Genomic DNA, 25,512 nt, shown 5'->3' on the forward strand with positions numbered 1-25,512 from the left:
TCCCAGTATGCCCTAAAAAGAAGACGAGCACACAGAGAACAGATACAGAGAGCAGACAGCAAACACAAACAAGGCGGTGGGATGGGGGCAGAAATAAATAAATAAAAATAAATCTTAGGGAAAAACAAAGACAGACAATCTAATTGAAAAATGTGCAAAAAAAGATCTTTCTTTAAGAAATGGCAAAAAAACCACATGAACAGATGTTCAACATTATTAGCTATTAGGGAAATGCAAATCAAAGCCAAAATGAGATACCATTTCACACCCACTATAAATCATACAGTTGCTATGGCAGACAATTAAGCAATTTCTCAGAAAGTTAAGTATAGAATTACCATATAACCTGGCAATCTCACTTCTTAATATATATACCCAAAAGAATTGAAAGCAGGGACTCAAATAGACATTTGCTTATCTATGTTCATAGTAACATTATTCACAATTGCCAAAAGATGAAAGAAACCCAAATGTCCATCAACTAATGAGTAGATAAGCAAAATGTGTTATATACATACAATGGAATATTATTCATTCATCAATAGTAATGGCATTCTGATAATGCGTCAACATGGATGAACCTTGAAAATAACACGTGGAGTGAAATAAGCCAGGCACAAAAGGACAAAATTGTATGATCTCATTTGACATGAAATAATTAGAATAAGCAAACTCATAGAGTCAGAATCTAGAATATAGATTACCAGGGAACAGTGTGGGGGTAGGGAATAAGGAGTTACTTCTTAAAATGTACAGACTTTCTATTTGGTATGATGGAAAAGTTTTGGTAATGGATAGTAGTGATGGTAGCACTACATCATAAATGTGATTAACAACACTGAGTATTTGAAAGTCATTTAAAAAGGGAAAGTTTTGTTGTATATACATTATTAGAATAATTTTTTTTAATCCATAGAACTGTACAACACAGTTAACCCTAAATTAAAGCATGGATTATAGTTAATAGTAAAATTATTAAAATATGCTTTCATCAATTTTAACAAATGTATCACACCAAAGCAAAATATTAATAAAAGGGTGATATAAGGGAACCCTGACTTGATGCATGACTTCTCTGAAAATCCACTCCTCCTCAAAAAAAAAAATCAAAGTAATTAAGTAAAGTGACGACTGCACATTTATTTATTTTAAATAAAAAGTTGTGAGGAAAGAAAAGGGAATAAAAAGGAAAAACCTTACTCTTGGAGAGCTTAGATTTCAGGTAAGGAAGCAACATACCCAAATAAATATCCTACAACATTACTTGTCCACAAATACAAAAACAATATTCTTCAACTAAGGAACTGCCGTAAGAAGCTTGCAACTGGACTTACAAAGGAAGAAAGTGGCACCAGCCCTGCCAAGGAGATTAGCCAAATGATCCCTGGCAATGAGTGAGGGAAGAGCTGTCGCACCCACAAGAAGAGTAAAGAAACGATGAAATGTTGAGCAGAAAAATGAACAGGGGAAAATGACCAAGAAAATTGTAAAAACTATATTCAGGGAAGCAGCTGTGGCTCAATCAGTTGGACTCCCGTCTACCATATGGGAGGCCCTGGGTTCGTGTCCCAGGGCCTCCTTTTGAAGACAAGCTGGCCCCTGCGCTGTGGAGAGCTGACAGTCCATGCACTACAGAGAGCTGACGGCCTATGCACCGTGGAGAGCTGGCACAACAAGATGACACAAAAAGGGAGACAAACAGATACAGAAAAAACGTGCTGATACAGAGAAGACAGCAAAGAATGAAACAAGCCACAAGGGGGGAATAAATAAATAAATAAATCTTTTTAAAAATATATATATGTATGTTCAGATATTAGTATTAAAAATATAATCAAAAGAAATACAAATTAAAGTAAAACACTACTTTTCAACTATCTTATTAGCAAAGATCTTTGTAGAATGATAATATGAAGGTTTACAGGGCTCAAGGAAACCCATGAGCCCTTCTGGCAGGAGTATAATATAAATGAGTCCAATTTTTCTGAAGACCAATATGTATCAAAAAAATAATCATATCTTTGACCATATTTAACACCCAGAAATTTAACTAGGGAAAATTATCAGACATTTACAAAAAGAAATTTACTTCGTAAGGGTTTTATTTTTTTACAGATAACAGCATGAATTAAATACAACTTAAATACCCAATGATTGATAAAAGGTTAATTCAGTGATGTTATACCCATGGGTGATATTCAAAATATTTAACAACTGGTATGGCACACATACTGACCAATTATAATTGTAACTAATACACCAACGAGTCAGAAAGGACACACCAATCAAAATTTTAAAACCAACAAATCATAACAGATGCACCAACAAATTATACTAGAGGTGTAGATCAACCCACCTATAGTTTACAGTTGGATATCAGTCTAGCCTCTGCTCCCTCCATATAACCAAAACTCATGTAACTGTTAAATATTATGTTTTAAAATCATATTTAATGATATCACAATGAAAATTAAGTGAAAAAAAAAGAGCAACAACCTTGTAATGTATCATCTATATGCACATACACTAGAAAAAAAGGACAGGAAAAAAAACAAAAGATTAACAGTGGTTGTCTTTGCTGATGAGATTATCAGTGCCTTATTCATTTTCTATTTTTGTAACCTCCTGTGTTTTCCAAATCTTCTATTATAAACATTCACTATTTTCGTAAGTTATTTTTTTAAAGCCACATGATATAAAAGGAAGAAAATAAAAATAATCTGAAAACTGTGTTTGATTGGAGTGTATAAAGTTGGAGTTGGACTGATCAGCAGAAATGAAGGGAAGTTCTGTTTTGGGGTGGATTGTGGGAAATCATAGGAACTTGGGGGATGCAAATGGAGCAGAAGGAATTCGAAATTTGTGAACAAGAAAATTGAGGCAGGACAGAATAGGGACCTAAGGAGGAAGGGGACAAAAAACCTAATAAGCCTGGTAAGAGAAACCAAGGCATTACCTGTTCACTAGCATTAGCCTGCTAAGTCACACAGGCAAGTTAGGAAGGGACAATTTACAGCACAAATGCCCTGCAGCTTACAGTATACAGCACAAACCCAGTTGCTACATTATCAGGAGGCAGCTAGCAACATCATTATGGTGGAAAAAAGGAAAGGGGGAGCACCACCCCCTCCCCCACCCACTTTCAAGTTGCCTCATGCTTCATGGTCAGTGACCAGAGACCAATCATCACCAGCCAACACATCTTGCAGAGCTCGAGGACAGCAGCCACAAACCAGTCACCACCAGACAGCAAATCCCTAACCCCCTAAGAGAATCAAATCACCCAACAGAGTTCCCCTGCTTTGTCTCAAATATGCCAATCAGCGCAGGCCCTGTAGTCCTGTACTCCCATAAAACAGGGGACCCCATCACAGAACTTCACATTTCTCTCCTTTGAGAATGCCCACTCCCATGTCTTGGGGTGCAATTCTGTTTTCTTGCTTTACCCCCCAATAAATTCTCTGCTTGCTTAATTAATCTGTGGCTTGTCCTTGAATTCTTTCTCGTGACAAAGCCAAGAACCTAGACACTGTCTCCAATAACAGAATCACATGAGTTAACCAATGTTGGATGAAGGTGATTCTAACTGCTAGGAAGGCATCTAGTGGGAAGAGGAGAGAAAGGCAGAATAGGCAGAGCCTCGCAATATTGCTGGCAGCTAAGCCAAGATGTACATGCAGACACACCCATGATTTATGTTTCGTTCACCCTGTCAAGATTCTGACTTTAACAAAATATGTCTGCTCTTGTTTGTAGTATATCCAGCAGTGATTCAACATCTATCTCATCACCAGATGAGGCTCTGGTACCTTCTCCCACTCAAGTACCTGTGTTGAAAGGAGAGAAACAGGAAAGAAGCCACACACTAATACTTTTGATCAATGGCACAAAATTAACAACATCTGATTTTTTACTTATGCCACAGCAAAAGAGCTCTGGGTTAGACAGGCTTTGGGCCATATTTCTAAAGGCATCTCCCCTCTTGTTTTTGTTTTTTCAATAATTTCAAATGTATAGAAAAGTTGTAAGAATAAGAATAGATAAAAGAACTCTATATACTCTTTATCCAGATTCACCTACTGGTAATATTTTACCCTCTTTACTTACCATTTGATTTTTCTCTCTCTTTTTTCCCTCTCTTCCCCTCTCCCTGTCTCTCAGTATATACATTTAAGTTTTGAATAATTTAAGAGTAAGTAGCATTTGGCATGTATTGCCTAACAATAGGGAGATTCTCATATGTAACCACAGTACAGTTTACAACTTCAACAATTTTAACATTCATGTGATAATTTTATCTAACCTACTATTCATATTCCAATTTTGTCAACTGACCTAATAATGTCCTTTTCAGCATTTTTTTTTCCTCCAGGACAGGATCCAGTCTAGGGTCAGGTATTGACCTGTCTCTTTAGTCTCCTTTAATTTGGAACATTTCCACACACACAAAAAGGCATCCCCTTTAATTCAGATAGTTTCATTTGAGTTGCACACAATCCCAATTAATTTTGTCAAGGAATCCCCGTCAATTCATTGCTCCTAGATTTGCCTTCAGCATCCCTCTGTCTGACCTCTCTTACCCTGGAACTCCTCCAAGTAACACAATGTTTGTTTGGGTGGTAGATATAGTTATGTCCTTCCAAAGCATTTTGTTTTTCTTACCCTGGAAAGAAAATTTTCCAAGTAACTATGAACCAGTGACCATTTATTTTAAGAACCACATTCTCCAATACATTCTGGAGAAGGCAGTACAGACTTTTCTTTGATGGTCAATTGCCAAATCTCTCCACTTCCTTAAAATATTTTCCCAATCCCCTCCTCCACCTGTCTTATCCTGAAGCACCTTGACCTTTTGACAGTCAGCCTCTTCAATTACTCTGATAAATGTGAAAGCAGAGATGGCTGTAGTTGATAGGTACTACCTAAACAAAGACTCCAGATGAGAACTTCTGATCACTATGGTTTCCATCTGAGCCTAGGAGACAGTTATTAATCCATATAAAGGCTGTAGTCAAACCATATGGGTGAGGAAAACTTGACTACCAACCAGACTGAAAGCATAGATTTGCTGGCAGACAGAAAAATGGCACTTACCCCAAGCCGTTTATTTGCACCATTTATTTGCATGCAATCCCAGAAAAATCAATATCCACATCTTAATCAAGAGGGAATGACAAGCTTCGGCAGAGAAGTAACATTGTCACTAATTACATCAGAGCCATTTTCTGACACATTGCACACTGACTTGAAATGCTTAAAGAAAGAAGGGAGGGAGGGAGGGAGGAAGAAAATCGGGAGAGAGTTTAAGGACTGTTTGCGCCCAGAGTAGTGATTCAAGAAGTCATTGTGCCCATGTTCAAACCTTAGAATGGAAGTACCTGACCAGGAATCTCAGGGTCAAGGAAAGAAAGCAGCAGGAGCTTTGTGGATGTGTACAACAGGAGTGGAGGGTTTTGTAATCTTACGTGAAAATATCTAGGCTTTTTTCCCTTTAAATAAAAATACATCCTTTCTGTGCATCTTTTTTTTTGGGGGGGGGGGGCGGGAATCCCTGTATAGTTGCCATATAAGACATACTGGATTTGCAGCTTGCCAGAGATACAGTTTGGGAAAAGGAACACTCTCCAGCTGGCTGTGAACATGTTCACAGAGACGCAAGGCTCTGGGCTCAGCTCCGGCTTTTCCTGCAGCAAATAGAAATTAAAGGAGCAGGATGGCGGGGAGAATGGTCAAAGGACATTCACGTGAATTTAAAGTTTTGCGAATTCTTTTCATCCATTTTTCTTCTCCCTAATTCGTATCACACTAAGGAAGGAGCACTGCTTAAATTAAGAATATCTGAATGGTATTTGTGAATGAGGAAATGAGATTTTCTTAATTTCAAGTGCAGGTGGCATCAAAGCAGGGGAGGTGTAAAGGAAGAAACACTGCTTTAGTAAAAGAAGAAAAATGACTTACAATTAACTGTAAGACAGCAGTCAAGCCAAGCTGGCCTCAGCCTGCAAAGGCTTTGTTTCTATGCAAATGACTCCTTCTAAAGCATTAGAAAATACTCCCTTTCCTGGAGGAGGTAAATACCCTCTTGAAATCTTACGTATTCTACTTATTTGGATTTTTTCCCTTTTTTAAAAATCTGTTTCTAAAATAAAAGATAACTTTAGCTTCTGTTAAGAATGATCACAAACTGCAAATTAATCCATTTTCTCTGGTCAAACATTGCTTCACACATAGGGTTTTAGCATCATAGTTGTTTCACAGTGTACCTTATTAAGGAAGGAAGTCAGCCAGGACACCCAGAGGATGAGGATGTCGGGATTCTCAGGCCTGGGTTGGTGGTGGCAGCAATGAGGCAGATGAGGCTCCATCTCTGTCCGTGCTCTTGGACTTGTCTGTGGGGCTAGTGCCCAGTCTAGCCAGACACAGAGCTGCTCTCCCAGGTGCATCTATGGTGTGGGAGGGCTCAGGCCTTCTTGGCAGAGGGCTGTCTGGAAAAGAAAAGAGACGGCCCTTTGCCAACCACCCTCCACTCCCAAAAGAGCCTCAGTCTACCTTGTTTAGAGACAACCCATCTGGATATTATCTTACTTCACCCCATTAAAAATTTCTATCAATGAAGGGTGCTGTTGGAATGTTGCCACCAAATCTCCCACTCTATAGGACTTCATTATGTCCTATTAGATATTCAGTGCCCTTTCCCACTGTGGGATCCTTCATACCAAATAGCCAATCACCAAAATCCTGACAATTTTACATCGTAAATCTCTACTTTGCCTCTCTTCATTCCCTACCCATTCATCTGACTATTGAAAGAACTACTTTGCTGGACTCCCAGCCTCTGGCCACTGGCCTTCAGAACAACATGTGTACTGTTATTTGGGGGGCGGGGGGAGCAGATGGAAGATGATAGATAGATAGATAGATAGATAGATAGATAGATAGATAGATAGATAGATAGAGATATATTAACACTTTTGATCAAATTCATGTCACCATGTTACCTTATGACCCAAAACACTTCTGTCTCCCAATAATCCTTGAGATACATTCTAAACATTTTAACAGGGCACTGCCTGCCTCTCTAGTTTATAGCCTCATCACTTCACAAAATACCTCCTCCTATGCACACATACATACACCGTATTCTCTCTCTCGCAGTGTTCTTATATATTCTTATATATTCTGATATTTTTTCCAAGAGAAGCTAGATAACTATATTGTAGTGGTTTTAGAACATGACCCCAAAATTAATTTACCCTGCACCCAGGAAAAGGTGAGGCCTATGCTTTCTCCCCTTAAATCTGTGGTTTCTGTGCCTGCTTAACCAATAACATATGGTGGAAGTAATGTTGTATCAGTTTCCAGGTCCAACTTTAAGAAACTGAGACCTTCCACTTTCTGTCTCCGGAATGCTTGCTCTTAGAATCCAACTGCCACATGGTGAGGACGCCCAAGTCACATGGAGAAGCCAAGTGTAGGCTGGCCAATAGCCAATGTCAACAACCAGATATGTGGGTGGGAAGCTTTCAAGTCCAATCCCAGCTAACATCTGACTGCAACTTCATGAAAACCCTGAATGGGAATCTCCTAGCTGAGCTCAGTCAACCCTCAGAACTGTGAATTTTAAGCCACTAAGTTTTGTGATGATTTGTTACACAGAAATAGATAAATGAAACAGGTATTTTGAGTGAACTCTTCCAACTGTTAAACACTGACAACTAACACAAATTTAAAGCACAAATCAAAAAACTGTTCCAGCCAAATACCACAGGGTGTAGCATGATGCCCAATAATAAGTACTCAATAAATATCTGACCATCATATCTGATTATATGTGTGAAGAAGATTTGCTTCGGTTTTTGAATAGACAAAATCATCCACAGACAGCTAAACACCTCACTTTGGTCAATGATCTTGACTTACCTTCTGACCCTCTAATAATGTGTAAAACTTAGCAAGATTTACTGGCCAATCACTAATTAAATAATAGGCTAATGATTATATACACTAAACATTGTCTAAAAAGAAGTGAAACCCAGTTTCTAAAACAAACCATGCTTACCACCAAACCATGACACTCAATATCCTTGGCAAGTTTCAACAACAGTAATGCTTGGACACATAAGCTACCACATCAAGAGGAGCTGTGGGAACTGTGGGTCCCTTGTTTCACTTAGAACTGAAGGCTGAGTCACCTTGTTTAATGATTAGTTTTGTAATGTATCTCTGAAAAGTGGGTAAAATATGCTGATTCCAATTTCCCTTGAAGAAAAGCAAATCGTTCATATCATTTGTGGCTGGAACTTCATAGTGGAAAGGGTAAACATATTGTTTATAATCTGCTGTGCATGAGCTAGTATAAAATTTTAAAATATTAATTGATTTATTCGTCCATTATTTACTCCCTTTCCTTTCTCTATCTCCCCTCAACACTAACTCTTGCTTTAAATTGAGAATCTTATATGGGTTCGCTTTTCAGTGGAAGGACACAACAGAACAAAAAGGCTAAAATCTCCTACCAGACACTTGCAGTACAGTTTCCAAAAGCCTAAACAGAGTTCACAAGCAGACAGTCTTCAGGCCGTCTATAGCCCAAAGACATGTTTCATGGGCCTGTAGAGCATAGTAAAAACTCTGAATTAATTTTGAACAATCAAAAATTAGATTTAATGTGAACTTCTGGATTTCCAGCTTCTCTCAAGAAGAAGAAGGAAGAAGAGGAGGAGGAGGAGGAGGGGATCAACACCACCAACAACTAGCAACCCTGACTTGGTCTTCCCACAGGGTAATACTCAGCTGGAGCTGAGCAACAATTGCCCCTTTTAAAACCCACTAGACTGAACAAGGAAAACCTAATTTTAAAAATAAAAAATAAAAAAAAACAGCACACCCTCTTCATTTTACCTCAATCTCCACCCATCTGCTTTAACTGTTAGGACAATTGTTCATCCAATTTCATCCCTACTACCCAATCCACACCACTTATGTGACATTAAATACATCAAATACTGCCTGGTAGTATTCATTCACCAGGCACTGTTCACAGACCTGAGAATACGAAGATGTATAATGAGTCCACCCTGTCATCAAGGAGTTGAGAGTTATCTGGTGAAGCAGCTATAAGAATGTATTACATAAAGACAGACATATAGATTAATGGAATAGAATTGAGCATCCAGAAATAAGTCCATATATTTATAGCCAATTTTGACAAGGGTGCCAGGACAATTCAATGGGAAAAGAATAGTTTCTTCATCAAATTCTGCTGGAAAAACTGGATATCCCAAAGCAAAAGAATGAAGGTGGGCTCTTACTGCAAACCATATAAAAAATTGGCACAGAATGTATAAATAACCTGTGAACTAAACCCATAACCTCTTGGAAGAAAACATAGGGGTAAATCACTGTGACCTTGGATTTGGCAATGGATTCATAAACATGACACCAGAAGCACAAGTAACAAAATAAAAATTAGATAATGAAATCGAAAAATTTTTGTGCATTATACAACATTATTAAGAAGTGAAAAAGACAACCTACGGAATGGGAAAAAAGTTCTTGAAAATATGATAATGGTCTAGTATCCAGACTATATAAAGAGCTCTTACAACTCAACAACAAAAAGATAAATGATCCAATCAAAAACAAGGCAGAGAGATATCATCAACATGGCAACATAAGACATCTCCCACATACCATGCAACCAATGAGCCAAATCACAGGCAGTCAGCCCTAGAATTCTAGTCTTTGGGAAGAAAGCATCACCTGATGATGCCTTGATTTGGACTTTTTTTTAGCCTCCAAACCCTTAGCTAATATATTGCCATTGTTTAAATCAACCCATCGCATGGTTTTTGCTTGAGCAGCCAAGGAAACTAAATATCCCCAGTTCCTTCGCCTAATGAATTCCTACTCATCCTTCAAAGTTCACCTCAAACATCTTTCACTGATTCTATAAATTAAGGCAAGTCCCTCTCATATGCTCTTAGAGCATGTATTTAGCCATCATACATTTAACACAAATAAAATTAACTCAGTGTATAATTATCTGATTAACATCTGTCTCTCTGGCCTAAAAGTAAGCTCCATGGGCCAGTAAAGCACTGCTCTGTTCTCTGTTCCTTCTCCCATACCTAGCAAAATAAAATGCACTCAGATATTTGCTGAACATATAAAATAATAAATTAATTATTGAATAAATGGAAATTATTCAGAACCAATTACTATCACAAAGAAAGCCACAAAAGGCAAATCTGCACCTGGAAAACAAAGAGAACCAGGGAAGTTTGAAGGGATTTGACTTTCTCCTTGAAGTACAATATTGCCTTCCTTGTAGACAAAATCTTCAGGCAGTAGCAGACATTCTTGCGCCTAGTTACTAAAGCATTCAATGATACTTGGTCATATATTATTTTCTAAACCTTCATTGCTCCCAAGTTCAATTCTCTTGAAGACTAGGATCATTTCTGATAAAATACCTGAAAAGCCTTAACATGGAGTTAGGTGCAAGGCAAATGCCCAATAAATACTTTGAGCTTAACAGAATCCTGATAGTATCAAATTATAACACCAGGGCTTCTTGTCTCCAAAAAAAGTTATAAGGAGTGAACAAAAAGTTTTAAGTGCCTTGAGAGTAGGGACTGTACTTGACACTTAGAGGACCAATAAATATCCACTAAATCAGGACCTAGGATGGGCCAGGCACTCTGCCACGTGCTGGTAACGAACGTCCAGCTTTCCCAGCCCCACTCTCAACTTCTCATTTTTTCTCTTGTATGAGACTTCAGAGAAGAGCTCTTGTTTAAAGGTCCAGAGGTGGCCTCTAGGTCACCTCAAAAGAGACCACGACTTGCTCTCTCAATGTAAGGAAACTCGAAGGAGGGAGCTGTTGGGCTCAAGTGCCACAGTGAGGGGAAAGACTATTTTCTCTGGGTTATTCAGAGCATAGCTGGTGATTCTTTTCCCCCAACATGGTATGGAATTGCATACAAGTCAGTTCATTTCAGTTCCATTGTCCCGAAATCCTAACACTCTTTAGCTTTCTCTTTCATCTAACAGTCTCATGGAAAAGAGTATTAGTGCTGAAAATTTACAAGCTGCTTCTTGAGTTCAATTCTATCTCTGCTCTACTGCTCAGTCCAAATCATAAAGCACAGCACTATTTCAATATGGGTATACCTCCATCCTGCTAAATGTTGAGCTCTTAAGCTACTTGGTCAAATAGGAATGTACTCATTGTAACATCTGTTTCAAGAATCTGTACCAGACAACACCATTCAGCCTCCCCTCCACCCCTTACACCAATTGCTGCCTGAAGAATTTCAAGGCCAGCAGAAATCTTGCCAAGCAAAGTATGGTAGCTCCTGAATCAAATTTCAAATAAGTGTCTGCAAAGAAAGTAGTATCATAAAGGATTTCATTCCTTCATCTCAGTCCCATAGTTGTCCAATTAAAAAGATATATTTAAAATTAACTTGTTCATGGAAGCGGATGTGACTCAAGCAATTGGGCCCCCATCTACCTTATAGGAGGTCCAGGGTTCATGCCCAGGACCTCCTGGTGAAGGCAAGCTGGCCCGTGTAGTGAGCTGACCCATGTGGAGTGCTGGCCTGCGCAGAGTACTGCCCCACGCAGGAGTGCTGCCCTATGCAGGAGTGCTGGCCCATGCAGGAGTGCTGGCCCACATGGAGAGCTGGCACAGCAAGAAGACACAACAAAAAGAGACAAAGAAGAGAGATAATAAGAGTCGCAGCAGATCAGGTTGCTGAGGTGGTGCAAGAGAATGATCGCCTCTTTCCCACTCTAGAAGGTCCCAGGATTGGTTTCCGGAGCTGCCTAATGAGAATATAACAGACACAGAAGAACACAGCAAATGAACAAAGAAAGCAGACAATGGGGGGGGAGGGATAAACAAATATAAAAAAAAATTTTTTAACTTGTTCCATGCTTAGCACCCAGATATGCAAATCACTAGGCATACGATAAAATGTCTTTAATATATTCACAAATATTTTTAAATGGAGACCTTCTTTATGAGTGGGGGGATTATATGTTCTATAAACAGAGAACAATCTACATAGTTTGGGTAGCAGATAACACATATCAGTAATTTCTAGGGAATGACATTGAAATATCCATGTGCAGGACTTCTGATCTTTCCAAGGCTCTAATGTCCTCTCCTCCCTGTGTCCTGGGCTGGCCCAAGACCCTTCATGTATCTAAAAAGAAAGTTCAATCCATCAGAGTCCCATTACAAGGCACAGAAAGAGTTAAGGGATGCTGGTGGGGTATTCTTCATGAATCATTTCCTAAGTGCAAAAGCTGGGCAATGTTTCAGGCTCCTATAGGGACTCAGGGGTTAAGGTGGTACCAACTCTTCAAGAGTGGGCTGTCCATTCCCTATGTTTAAGCTCAATAAAGAGGCTCCTTGCCAAACCAGCCAGTGACCTTTGGACTCAGGCTTTTTCATGTCATCAGGAGGTAAGCCCTCCCAAGTTGAGTCAGATGGGGAGAGTTCTTATGTCAGTCCTCACAGATATGAGGAATTAGAAACTCAGTCTGTGTCAACCAAGAAGATATAGGCTAGAAAGAGGGGAAGTGCTACTTGCACCAAGAAAGCTATCACAAAAGTTGGGTCGAAAGCAAGGTACTGCAGCTGATTCCTCAGTGCCAGCTACTGTCATCACTGCCAAACAGAGCTCCTTCCTGGTTGTTCTTCAAGGCATGGCGACCCTTCCTCCCACAGGACTCTCTCCTCAAAAGGCCTGAGCCCCAGATGTTGCTCCTGAGCAGTCATTTTAGTCCACATGAATAGCCACTTCCAAGAAAGCAAACTGCCCCCTGGAAGGTTAGGTGAGGACTGACTGGCTCCAGCATCTCACACATCTCCCTTTCCTACTCTTTTACAAACACAACTAAGGGAAGCCATGCAAATGATTCTTTAAAAGAACAAGGAAAATCTACTTCAAAATTATTTTGTCTTCCTGTATGCGAAGCAGCTGGCAACTTCCTCTTCCTAAAGGAAGTGTGTGAAGAGAAGGAACATAGAATGGAATCTCTGGCAGGAAAGTCCTCTTGTAGAGCATCTCACCACACTCCTCCTCAGAGTCTTTGGAGAGCCTTGACAGACCACATTGGGCTGGTGCTACCCACTGAAGGCACTGATTCTCGAGAGTGATTGTTAATGATTTCACTGAAAGACGCTATTCAGACCTGAGCAGACATTAAAATGACTTTGCGTCCCCAATGCTGAAGCTATTCTCCACAGGCTTTAGCAGTTTAAAGTCGCTCATAACTCAAAAAGATTACATCAGAGTTCCAAATTATACTTAGTGTTTTGCTAATTGAGAGAAAAGATCTTCAAGTGACACACCTCAGATATTCTTTTCTCATGCAATGAGAACGAGTTCTTTTATTTAAAGACAAATACCTGCCTCTGAGTCCGAGCGTTTTTCCCTCTAGAGCTGGGCAGATAAATCTTGATTAAACATAAAGAAGTTGGAGAGTGCTGTAGCTACCTTTTTTATATTTTATATTACTCTTTGTTTTGAAACTTCAGAATAAATTGAAAATTGGGTAGTCATATTTGAGTCAGAATTCTTTGAGTTGGCAAATTTTCAAGTCACAGTTTAAAAGGGAAAATCAAAGGTATTTTTTCTAAGATAGCACTCTGTGTTCTACAAACTCTCTATTTTCTCTCCTCTATCCTTCACACTGTATGTTTCCTTTGGGTCACCTCCTTGATGAAGCCTCTGGTCCCTTCCCCAGGATGGAACTCACACTCCATTCACTTTTCAAACTGAACCTCAAAACTTCCTGATACCAACTGTGGTGGTTTGAAGCTGCACGTACCCCAGAAAAACATGTCTTTAAATCTTATCCATTTGGACCCATTTTAAGTACCTTTTGATGAAGCTGCCTTATTTGTGGCCCACCTCATTCAGGATGGGACTTAGTCCTATTGCTGGAGTCCTTAATAAATGGAATGATACCAGGGGGGGCGGGGGGCAGGTAGAGAGAGAAAGTCACAGAAGCAAGAAGCTAAAGGCAATGAAATGCAGAAAAGAAGGGACAGACCCACAGACACTACCATATTTCTTGCCATGTGGCAGAGGAACCAAGGATCGCTGGCAACCAATCTTTGGGAAGTAAGCATCTGATGCCTTGATTTGGACATTTTCTTGGCCTCAAACTATAAACTAATAAATTCCTATTGTTTAAGCCAACCCATTTTATGATTTCTGCTTTAAGCAGACTAGGAAACTAAAACACCAGCTTTCCTATTCCAGGATGACCACACAGTCCCCTAGGATCTTCCATTATGTAAAAGAGAAATTACATTGAAAACAATAGTATCAAGACATTTTAGGGAAGCAGACTTGGCCCAATGGATAGGGCATCTGCCTACCACATTGTAGGTCTGTGGTTCAAAGCCAGGGCCTCCTTGACCCGTGTGCAGCTGGCCCATGCGCAGTGCTGATGCGCGCAAGGAGCGCCATGCCACGCAGTGTTGTCCCCCACATAGGGGAGTCCCACGCGCAAGGAGTACGCCCCGTAAGGAGAGCCACCCAGCACGAAAGAAAGTGCAGCCTGCCCAGAAATGGTGCCACACACATGGAGAGCTGACACAATAAGATGACGCAACAAAAAGAAACACAGATTCCTGTGCCGCTGACAACAGAAGCGGACAAAACACAACAAATAGACACAGAGAACAGACAACCGGGGGGGGAGGGGGGAGGGAGAGAAATAAATAAATAAATAAATCATTTAAAAGCAAAAAAAAAAAAAAACCTACAATTGAAATCTCTGAATCTGCCCAGTCATTCTGCCACCACTTATTGAGCTAACTGTGACAGTTTGAGAGTATTTTTATGAATCCCAGAAAGAGAAAAATTATGTTTGTAAACTATTCTGCTTTTATTATACTGGATTCAGTGGAGGGGGCCTTGATTAAATTACCTGTGGAGAATAAGGCTTTTATTCAACCATGTCAGCAAGGTAAGGCGCAACTCAGGTTGAGTCCCTGCCCCTTAGTGGGCCAATATAAATGGACACTCACTCAAGAAGACACACAGAGGAGAGTTCTTCGACATTTTGATCCTGCCATGTGACAGAAAGGAGAAGGCTCAAAACAGCTAAAACCCTAGGGAGAGATGGCCCATTTGCCTTAAAGCTTATAGCTGACCTTGGGAAGAGAGCCGAGACTAATACAGGGAGCCCAGAGGGGAAGGCTGAAACCCGGCAGAGATTGCCCACATCTGGCTTCAACACATGGCCACTGACTTTGGAGAGAAAGTACCTCTTAAGGTACCTTGAGTTAGACTTTCACAGCCTTGGGACAATGACTTTTTACCCCAAATAAATAAAAGTCAACATATTTCTGGTTGTTATGTGCTCAAGTTATATACTAGTCACTGTGCACTACAGTGCTTCCTTATTATACTAGGCAGTATATAGCGCAGTAGCTAGGAATAATATGAACTTTGTAGTTAGAGCACCTGGGTTCAAATCCTGGCTCTGCTACTTAGATGGACCCTGCTTTTTACCTTGGTGCTAGGCCATGTGGACTACATCAGCAGCCCTCAGTACACTCAAACTTCAGATTACCTTCTGCCTAAATCTGTCAACGAAGGATCCTGGCAGGAAAGCAGATGGAGGGAGGAGGAGGTTAGGGTGTTTATTTCCTTGGCTTCTTCTCTGTACGGTTGCATGGCTGACAGTGCCCCTGACCAGAGATTGCTGCTCCTTGCAAGGCAGCTGACTTCACATAACACTCTCCTTCTTAGTTCTAGTAACTGCTCCCTCCCAGCATCTATTCAGAGGCAGGGCTGGTAGCAGCTTGTTTGCACCTGACTCCGTCAATGCTTCCTCTACACCCCCCACTCATAAGAAGCCCCTTTGTAAATAAATCCTCCCAAATTATCTTATTTTTATGTGTATCTATTTTCTGTTTGAAGGCTAACCGATAAACAGTGTGACTCTGGGAAAGTTAGTTAACCCTCCATGCCTCCATGAGTAAAACGAAAATAATAATAGTAACTTACTCCCTAGAGTTGGGACAATTAAATGAGTTTTTAATGGATGCAAAATACTCAGAACAGTATTGTTACTGCCTGACCTGCAGTGAGCATAATTACTTTATTTTAATATTAATCATCATCATCAGGCAGCACTGATGAACAAAGGCGATTGAGACATATGGCTACTGTCCTCTAGGAGCTAATCATCTGGTTTCTAGCATGCAGAGCTGTTGTTTGTAGAAAGCTGTTTTTTAAATAAGTACCCAGATAAATCTGACAATTATTACAGAAAGTAGCTTAAGGAAAATGCAGGCGTCACTAAACAACACTGGACAGTTAAGATAGATGGTCATTAGTAGCAGCCCCAAAGGACTTTTACATTCTCTGCTTTTTCTCAAATCCCTTTTGATGCATCTTATCCTAGATTCATAGACATTTTAGAGTTAAAAGGACTCTAAGAAGAAACATAATCCTTCATTTAGTGTGCTTTATTTGGAAAAGAAAACTGATTTAACCAAAATAAACTTTTCGGTCATTTAGATGTAGAGTATGCATAAGAAAAATAAGTGAGGAAAAAATAGTGAGACCTTTTAGTCTTGCTCAGGGGACTCTCATCTAACCATTTGGAGAGATTTATTTCTAACTGAAGTTTCCTTAAGTCCAAGAAAGACTATTACTGTGTTCACTCCCTAGAGAAGGGAAATGGATCTTAATTAAAAAAAAAAAAAAAAAGAAAGAAAAGAAAAAAAGGGAAGAAAGAAAACAGAAAATGGAAGACCCCCGTGTGTTCTACAGCCTGATTTATAATACCCATGAGGTTCAGGGTCCAATTAACAGCTATGTGTCCAAAGCATTTGACCGGGATTTAGGTACAAGTTCTAGAGTGTTAGTAAATGGGGAGCAGATACCTCAAAAGAAGAAAGAAATTTCTAGGAGATTATGTATGTCCAAATCAAGTTGTAAGAGTCGAGTTCCCTTGGGAGAATGACAAGCTAAATCCATCCTTTAAAAAAATGGAATCTTTGGGAGAAAAGAAAGTAGGTCTCAACCCCAAATATTTAATTTCATCTCTCTAAGCTGCTATTTCCTGTAAAATGAGGGGGTTGAACCAGACAGTCCCTATGGTTCCTTCTAGTTCTTTCTGTCTAGAATTCAGTGAATTTTAAATTAGACATTATAGATAACAAAGTGCCCCCTTCCCAGCCTCAGATTCTATTACAAAGAAACATATGAAGGCTACACCTCATTTATTAAAGGATCAAAGTTGCTTTTTGGTATTTTTTGTGGTTTTTTTTAACATCTCTGAATGGGCTTTTGATCCCTAAGTTCAAAAAACTCATCTTTTAACTCATCCAGTTATTCCAAACTCCTGGTGAACAAATTTAGTTAAAAAGAAATTGATTTATGAGAAGCATGACAAAGGCAATTTCATTAAAATGCCCAACTAGGAAACCCATTTGGAAGACTAAATTGAAATTTGAAAGGATGAAAAGGCACTTAAAGTAATGTTAGAAGACAACATTAATAGACTGAGAAGCAATACTGGCATCACATACAACCAGCAAAGTGTAAATAGCTAGAATATATTTTAAAAACTGCAAATCAGCAAGAGAATGACAATCCAACAGAAAAAATTGGGCAAAAGATTATGAACAGTTAATTCATATGAACTAAAGACTATGAACAGTTGGCTTGTAGGAGAGGAATGGCTAGTAAACGTGAAAAGATACTCAGGGCCTCAGTCATAATCAGGAAACTGCAGATAAAATACAATTTCCCATCTACCCACCAAGCGTTGGTGAAGAAGTGAAAAATAAATAAATAATCTCTATTTCTACCATACTTCATTGGTAAAATTAGAAATTAAAACAGCCATTTGGAGATGAGATCTAATGAAGTCGGGATGCATATGACAATATGGGTGAACCTTGAGGTTCAACATTGTGTTGAGTGAAATGAGCCAGATGTAAAAGGACAAATATTGAATGATCTCCCTAATATGAACTAAATATGATGAGTATTCTTACGGAGATAAACTCTAAAATATAGGTTACTAGGGGATAGAATGTGGGAATGGGAGCTGATGCTTAACGTATGTCAAATTTTTAAAAAGGCTTATTGTATAAGTGTGGATAGAGTTGATGGTAGCATTATAGTGAGTATAACTAGCACTATGGATTTGTAAATGTGACTGTGGTTGAAAGGGGTAGTCTGTGGATATAAATGTCAATTGAAAGGAAGCTACAAAATAATCCAGGGACTGTATAATACCAATTTCAGTGGTGGTTGAAGATTGTGTTTAATAGTATAAATATAAGAATATTCTAATTATACAAAGTGTTCAGAATATGGTGATACATGGGAAAATTACAACTAACATAACTCATGGACAATAGTTAACAGTAATATTGTAATATTTTTGCAGCAATGGCAAGATACTTTTTTCAATACTAAGGGACAAAAATAGGGGGGTATATAGGGTATGGGATTCTTCCTTTTGGAGTAATGAGAATGCTCTAAAATTTATTGAGGTGATGAAAATGAGAGCCATTGAGTATACACTTTGAATTTTGTACCAAGCATGGAACAGTATAACACAGAGAATCCAGTGGTGGAAGATGGACTGTGGCTAATAGAACAAATATGCGAATGTTTTCTCATGAACTACAACAAATATATAATCTTAATATAGAGTCTTAATAATCAGGTGGGGGTAAAATATACACCAAATATACGTATGGGCTATAGTTAGTAGCAATATTTTCACCATGCTCTTTCATAGTTTGTAACATATGTTTCACAACAATGCAAGTTATTGCTGGTAGGGTGATGTATGGAGCCCTGAATGATGATATGCATGTTTGTTTTGCAAGTGCACACTGATTATATACACTTTTTTTTTTCCATTTTTTATTTTTTATTTTTTTTTATTTTTTATTTTTTTTATTGACTTTGTAATAATATTACATTAAAAATATATATGTGAGGTCCCATTCAACCCCACCCCCCCGCCCCTCCTCTCCCCCCCCCAACAACACTCGTTCCCATCATCATGACACATTCATTGGATTTGGTAAGTACATCTTTGGGCACCTCTGCACCTCATAGACAATGGTTCACATCATGGCCCATACTCTCCTCCATTCCATCCAGTGGGCCCTGTGAGGATTTACAATGTCCGGTGATTACCTCTGAAGCACCATCCAGGGCAGCTCCATGTCCCAAAGATGCCTCCACCTCTCATCTCTTCCTGCCTTTCCCCATACCCATCGTCGACCATGTCCACTTTTCCCAATCCAATGCCACCTCTTCTATGTGGACATTGGATTGGTTGTGTCCATTGCACCTCTATGTCAAGAGGAGGCTCAGATTCCACATGGATGCTGGATGCAATCCTCCCATTTTCAGTTGTAATCACTCTAGGCTCCATGGTGTGGTGGTTGTCCTTCTTCAACTCCATCTTAGCTGAGTGTGGTAAGTCCAATAGATCAGATTGTAGGTGCTGGAGTCTGTTGAGGCTCAGGACCTGGCTATCACATTGTCAGTCCAGAGATTCAAATCCCCTAAATATATCTTAAACCCCAACATTAACTGCACCTCCAGCACATTAGCATGAAAGTCTTATGAAGGGAGATCCCATCTGAGTCCAGATTCATCACACATAAACACCATTTCCAAAGAGGGGCCATCTGCCCTGGTAGTTAACCCCATCGGCCATGTCCATAACTCCCATGGGTCTCTTTAGCCCTCAAAGGAACCAATATCTGGGGGTTGTATCTGCTTTATCTGTCTCTCTGACTCTGCTCAGTTGTGCATGAGGGCAATCCTTCTGCCAGCCTCCAGACTCTTTTTTAGAAACTCGTAGCCATATAAACTCATTTCTCCTTTCCATTTCCCCCTTACTTTAGGTCAAACAGCATTTTAAAGTCATGGTATTTTATGTAGACATGGATATTCTGCTGATCCGCATTGAACCTTCCGTATAAGGTCATTTTCCAGTTGCATCATCAGTTGGTAGTTGATAGTGGTCCCTCGTTGCCAGGGAGGCTCATCCCCGGGTGTCATGTCCCACGCTGGGGGGAAGGCATTGCATTTACATGCTGAGTTTGGCTTCGAGACTGGCCACATTTGAGTAACATGAAGGCTGACAGGAGGAAATTCCCAGGCACAATGTTGCTCTAGGCCTTGTTCTTATTTTAGGTTTGTCAGCTCAGAAGCATAGTCATTAGCATCAGGGGCTCACTGTTGAACCCTCACTCCCTCCCGGTCCCCGCCACTGTACCTGGGAGACTGTCGCTGCTCCCCTAGGGACCACGACAGAGCACCACTGGCCAGGAACCCAGTACCCCCCCTACTGTGGTTTTTAATTGTTGCCACTATGAGTATATCCAAACATTACCATGCACCCTGGACATATGTTCTGTACAGCTCCCTGTCAGCCATATATCACCTGTCATTGGTATCCCATACCAGTATCCCTCCATTGCCATTGTTGAAACACTCTGTGATCCAGAACTCCCCGAAATTTGAAGCCCAATATAATGTCATGGTCCCTTACTAGGGAATGGCATATAGAGATGGGTTTAAAGGATAGATAAAGAACTTGGATAAAATTAGATAAAGAACTTAGATAAAGAATGTTGACTTGAAAAAATTCCACATCCTATCTTTTTCTTTTTTTTTTTTTTTTTTTCCCCCTCCCTAATTATTAAGCTTTTCTTCACAGGAGTCCTAGACCACAGCAATGTATATATATAATATACAGCACTCCCACACATCCACCAGAAAACCTTTTCCCTTCCACAGTGATACTCTTACGCCCTATTCATATCATATTTACTTAAAGTGATGTACAGAGTCTGAGACATTAGCTTTCTAACAAGGTGACATCTGTGCTTACATTATGGTGCATACTTTAGGATACACAGTTCTTTACATTTTTAGTTATCCTATGTTTTACATTATGGTTTACATTATCAGTCTGTCATCTCCTATATGTTATGGTGTAATATTACATGTTTTATATCCATCCTTGTGTACTCTCAAGAAACTCCTCTCTTACCCCCCATTTACTTTGGTCCCACACATTTAATGTCCATTTTCCCTTCCACCTTGGTGCCCACAGTGACAGCCAACCTCCGTTTCCTGAGGAGCCACTTCCAGAGATAGATGGAATAGTGTTCAGGGCCTAACTTGCTCAACTGCCCCAATGCCCTGGGAGCCACCCTTTCTCTCGAGGGATACAGTTCCCTCTATTTGATGGCATTAGTCCTCCCCAGGATGTGGGTCCACCCCCACTCTCACTACTTGGGTTTCTACCCCATGGTGTCACCCACTCTGGCAGAATGAGCATTTAGACATTCCCCAGGAGCCCATCCTGCATCAGACCCTCCCCTCCGAGCATTCTAAACAGGTAACCCTCTTTATTATATTTTGATATGATTTTCTCGGCATTTTACTCTCCACCAACACCTGACCCTCTCCTGTGTTCGCATGCTACCCCTCCCTCCCCCCACTTTTGGGCAACGTTACCCATCCATCCCTCCCCAGCCACCCTCAAACCCGCAAAGTCCCAACCAAAGGCAACCCCTTGCCCCACTTTTATCTCTTCTTTGTGTTCATACTTACCACCATCTCGTCTTAAATTCCACCCCTGCAGACATCGGCTCATATCCTTCCTCCACCCTCCGATTTCCTGTAAGCCTATCGTTCAGTCTCTTGCTATCTAGGGCAGCTTGTTTATTTCATATCATTGAGGTCATGTAGTATTTGTCCTTCAATGTCTGGGTTGCTTCACTCAACATAAGGTTCTCAAGATTCATCCATGTTATCACATGTGTTTGTAGTGTGTTTGTTCTTACAGCCGAGTAGTATTCTATTGTGTGTATATACCACATTTTATTGATCCACTCGTCTGTTGATGGGCATTTGGGTTGATTCCAACTTTTGGCAATAGTGAACAATGCTGCTATGAACATTGGTGTACATATATCGGTTTGTGTCCTTGTTTTCAGTTCTGCTGGGTATATGCCCAGCAGTGGTATTGCTGGGTCATATGGCAAATCTATGGCTAGTTTTTTGAGAAACCGCCATACTGTCCTCCAGAATGGTTGGATCCTTCTGCATTCCCACCAGCAGTGGATGAGTGTTCCCCTTCCTTCACATCCTCTCCAGCACTTGTATTCTTCTGTTTTTTTCATAGCTGCCAATCTTATGGGTGTAAGATGGTATCTCATTGTAGTTTTGATTTGCATTTCCCTGATAGCTAGAGATTTGGAACATTTTTTCATGTGCTTTCTTGCCATTTGTATTTCTTCTTCAGAGAAGTGTCTGTTTAAGTCTTTTTCCCATTTTTTAAATGGGTTGTTTATCTTTTTATTTTCAAGATATAGGAGTTCTTTATATATGCAAGTTATAAGTTTCTTATCAGATATATGATTGCCAAATATTTTCTCCCACTGTGTGGGCTCCCTTTTTACTTTCTTGACAAACTCCTTTGAGGTGCAGAAGGCTTTAATTTTGAGGAAGTCCCATTTATCTATTAGTTCTTTTGCTGCTCGTGCTTTTGGTGAGATATTCATAAATCCATTTCCTATTACAAGGTCCTGTAGATGTTTCCCTACACTGCTTTCTAAGGTTTTTATGGTCTTGGCTCTTATATTTAGGTCTTTGATCCATCTTGAGTTGATCTTTGTATAAGGTGTGAGATGGTAATCCTCTTTCATTCTTCTACATATGGCTATCCAGTTCTCCAGACACCATTTGTTGAATAGGCCACTCTCTCCCAGTTGAGAGGGTTTGGTGGCTTTATCGAATATTATGTGGTTGTATATGTGAGGTTCTATATCAGAGCATTCAATTCGATTCCATTGGTCTATGTGTCTCTCCTTATGCCAATACCATGCTGTTTTCACCACCGTAGCTTTATAGTATGTTTTGAAGTCAGGTACTGTGATTCCTCCAATTTCGTTTTTCTTTTTCAGTATGTCTTTGGCTATTCGGGGTCTCTTTCCTTTCCAAATAAATTTCATAGTTAGTTTTTCTAGTTCCTTAAAGAAGGCTGCGTTGATTTTTATTGGGATTGCATTGAATGTGTAGATCAGTTTTGGTAGGATAGACATCTTAATAATGTTCAGTCTTCCTATCCATGAACAAGGAATAGTCTTCCATTTATTCAGGTCTTCTTTGATTTCCTTGAACAATCTTGTATAGTTCTCGGTGTATAAGTTCTTTACCTCTTTAGTTAAATTTATTCCTAAGTATTTGATTTTTTTTATTTACTATTGTGAATGGTATTTGTTTCTTGATTTCCTCCTGATCTTGCTCGTTATTGGTGTACAGAAATGCTACTGATTTTTGCGCATTGATCTTATAACCTGCGACTTTACTAAACTCATTTATGAGTTCTAGAATCTTCGTTGTAGATCTCTCAGGGTTTTCTATGTATAGGATCATGTCATCTGCAAATAATGAAATTTTGACTTCTTCCTTTCCAATTTGGATGCCTTTTATATCTGGTTCTTGCCTCAGTGCTCGAGCAAGTACTTCTAAGACAATGTTAAATAGGAGTGGAGACAGTGGGCATCCTTGTCTTGTTCCTGAGTTTAGAGGGAAGGAGTCTAGGATTTCTCCATTGTAAACAATATTGGCTTTAGGTTTTTCATATATACTCTTTATCATGTTCAAAAAATTCCCTTGTATTCCAATCTTTTGGAGTGTTTTTATCAAGAAAGGGTGCTGTATTTTGTCAAATGCTTTTTCTGCATCAATAGATATAATCATGTGATTTTTTTCCTTCAATCTGTTTATATGGTGTATTACGTTGACTGATTTTCTTATGTTGAACCATCCTTGCATACCTGGGATGAATCCCACTTGGTCGTGGTGTATAATACGTTTAATGTGTTGTTGAATACGATTAGCAAGTATTTTGTTAAGTATTTTTGCATCTAGGTTCATTAGAGAAATTGGTCTGTAATTTTCCTTTCTTGTGATGTCTTTGTTTGGCTTTGGTACTAGGGTAATGTTGGCATCATAGAAGGAGTTGGGTAATGTTCTTTCTGTTTCGATGTTTTGGAATAGTTTCAGCAGGATTGGTGTCAGTTCTTTCCGGAATGTTTTGTAGAATTCACCTGTGAAGCCATCTGGCCCTGGGCTCTTCTTAGTTGGGAGATTTTTAATAACTGATTCTATCTCTCTGCTTGTGATTGGTTTGTTAAGATCATCAATTTCTTCTTTTGTCAATATGGGCTGCTTATGTGTTTCTAGGAATTTGTCCATTTCCTCTAGATTGTCATTTTTGTTGGAATATAGTTTTTCAAAATATCCTCTTATGATAGTCTTTATTTCTGTGGGGTCAGTGGTGATATCGCCTTTCTCATTTCTTATTTTGTGTATTTGCATCTTCTCTCTTTTTTTCTTTGTTAGTGTTGCTAAAGGTTTGTCAATTTTGTTAATCTTCTCAAAAAACCAGCTCTTGGTCTTGTTTATCTGTTCAAGTGCTTTCTTATTTTCTATTTCATTTAGTTCTGCTCTTATCTTTGTTATTTCCTTCCTTCTTCTTCCTGTTGGGTTACTTTGTTGTTGATTTTCTAATTCCTTCAAATGTGCAGTTAGTTCTTCAATTTTTGCTCTTTCTTCTTTTTTGATATATGAATTTATGGCTATAAACTTCCCTCTCAGTACTGCTTTTGCTGCATCCCATAAATTTTGGTATGTTGTGTTATCATTATCATTTGTTTCAAGGTAGTCATTGATTTCTTTTGAGATTTCCTCTTTGACCCACTGTTTTTCTAAGAGTGTGCTGTTTAATTTCCAAATCGTGGTGTGAAATCTGGGCTTCTGTCCCTTGCAAATCTCCAGCTTGACTCCACTGTGGTCAGAGATAATGTTTTGTATGATTTCAATCTTTCTGAATTCGTTCAGCCTTTCTTTGTGGCCTAGCATATGATCTATCTTGGAGAATGATCCATGTGCGCTTGAGAAAAATGTATATCCTGCTGTGTTTGGGTGTAGTGATCTATATATGTCTATTAGATCGAGCTCCTCTAATATACTATTCAGATGTTTTGTTTCTTTGGTGATTCTCTTTTGAGATGTTCTGTCCAGAGTTGATAGTGGTGTATTAAAATCCCCCACTATAATTGTAGATGTATCTATTCTTTCACTTAGTTTTTCCAGCGTTTGCCTGACGTATTTAGAGGCACCCTTGTTAGGGGCATAGATATTTATGATTGTTCGATCTTCTTGACAGATTTTCCCTTTGACTAAAATGTAGTATCCTTCTTTGTCTCTCACAATTGTTTCACATTTAAAGTCTATTTTGTCTGATATTAATATAGCTACTCCTGCCTTTTTTTGGTTATTGTTAGCTTGTATGATTGTTTTCCAGCCATTCACTTTCAATCTCCATGCGTCTCTGGGTCTAAGATGTGTCTCTTGTAGACAGCATATGGATGGGTCATATTTCCTTATCCAATGTCCTAGTCTGAAT

This window comes from Dasypus novemcinctus, chromosome 3 (genome assembly GCF_030445035.2).
Source record: "Dasypus novemcinctus isolate mDasNov1 chromosome 3, mDasNov1.1.hap2, whole genome shotgun sequence".
Taxonomy (NCBI): Eukaryota; Metazoa; Chordata; class Mammalia; order Cingulata; family Dasypodidae; genus Dasypus; species Dasypus novemcinctus.